Here is a 2,087-nt window from a genome sequence, read left to right as displayed (position 1 = left end):
GGAGAAGCATTTAGTCTTTCACCATTTTTTTTATTATTGTTGTTAATCCTCACCCAAGGATATTTTTCCATTGATTTCTAGAGAGAGTGGAAGGGTTGGGGAGAGACAAAGAGAGAGAAACATCAATGTGAGAGAGACACATCAATTGGCTGCCTCCCACACACACCCCAACTGAGGCAGGTTAGGGAATGAGCCTGCAACCCAGGTATGTGTCCCTGACTGGAATTGAATGCGAGACTCTTCAATCTGAGGGCCAACACTCTATCCACTGAGCCAAACCGGTTAGGGCTCTTTCACCATTAAAAAAAAAAAAATTACTGATTGATTTTTATTTTATTTTTAATGAGAGAGGAAAGGGGAGAGAGAGAAACATCAATTCCACTTACTTGTGCATTCATTAGTTGATTCTCATATGTACCCTGACCTGGGATCCACCCCACAACCTTAGTGTATCAGATGACTCTCTAACCAGCTGAGCTACCCAGCCAAGGCCAGTCTTTCACCACTAAGTATGTTAGCCATAGATTTTTTTTTTTTTTTTTGGTAGATGCTCTTTGTTGAGAAAGTTCCTCTCTATTTCTATTTTTCCTGTGGTTTTTAAAAATCATGAACAGATACTGAATTTTCTTGTGTGTTTTTCCTGATATCAGCTGATATCTTGCGGTTTTTCTTCTTTAGACTGTTAATATGGTGGATTGCATTGATTGGTTTTAAAATATTAACCAGCTTTGCATCCTTGGAATGTCCCCTTCCCTCCCCCCAACCTTTTCCCACCTCCATCTATCCCCTGCCACCCCCTTCTCTGGCCTTCACCACACTGTTGTCGGTATCCATGGACTATCAATGTATTTCTTTATTTCCCTTGAAACTTCCTCTTTGACCTGAGGACTGTTTGCAAGTGTGTTGTTTACTTTTCATGTTTGGATATTTTCCCATTGTCTTTATTATTAATTTCTAAGTTTGATTTCACAGTGATCAGAGAACACACAATGTATGATTTTAATTATTTTAAATTTGCGCCTGGCTGGTGTGGCTCAGTGGTTGAGCATTGACCTATGAACCAGGAGGTCATGGTTCAGTTCCAAGTTGGGGCACATGCCTGGGTTGCAGGCTGGATCCCCACGGTGGCATGTGCAGCAGGCAGTCGATTAATAATTCTCTCTCATCATTGATGTTTCTCTCTCTCTCTCCCTCTCCCTTTCTTGCTGAAATCAATAAAAATATTTTTTAAAAAAATAATAATTATTATTTTAAATTTGGTAAGATTTGTTTTATGACCCAGGAGTGGTAAATCATGATATGCACATGTTCTTTGAGCACATGAAATGAATGTGTATTCTGCTGTTGTTAGGTGGGATGGTCTATGTGTCAATTAAATACTTGGTTGATGATGTTGTTGAGGTCTTCTATATCTTGCTGATTTTCTGTCTAGTTGTTCTGTCAGTTGTTGAGGGGTGTGTTGAAGTTTCCAACCATAATTATCAATCTGTCTATTTTTCCTTTCAGTTCTGTCAGTTTTGCTTCACATATTTTTCAGCTGTTCATGCAGATGCATTTAGGATTGCTGTGTCTTCTTGGTGGGTTGACCCTTTTTATCATTACATAAGGGAAAAGAAACAAACAAAACATTAGGAAAGGGAAGGGATTTCTTAGTAGTGCTAGGTAGGGTGGAGTGCAGGCTCCTGACGTGGTTGGCTGGTGGGGTTGGGGTGGTGTCCATTTTTCTTTTCAAGTTTACTGTCAGGCTGATCAAAATTAAAATGTGAGGTAACTATTAGTGACGCTGTGGGGAAGCAGGTGTTCCCTCATACTTTGCTTTTGGGATTGTGCATTGGTCCAACTTTCATGGGCAACACTCTGGTAATAGCTAACAAGGTTACAAACACGTACCCTTTGACCAGCAGTTCCACTTGTAGCAACTTATCCCAGTGGTGTCAGCACATGTGAGTGAAATTATGTTAAGAGCAAAAAAATTAAAAACAGTCTAAATGTCTTTTAGAAGGAGACTTGTTACATTTTAAAAATGGTACATTCCACATGGTGAAATACTGAGGCAGCCACTTCTTTATTTCTTTATTTTTATTTGG

This window comes from Myotis brandtii, unplaced genomic scaffold (assembly GCF_000412655.1).
Source record: "Myotis brandtii unplaced genomic scaffold, ASM41265v1 scaffold61, whole genome shotgun sequence".
Lineage (NCBI taxonomy): Eukaryota > Metazoa > Chordata > Mammalia > Chiroptera > Vespertilionidae > Myotis > Myotis brandtii.
Note: the sequence above shows the minus strand (reverse complement) of the source record.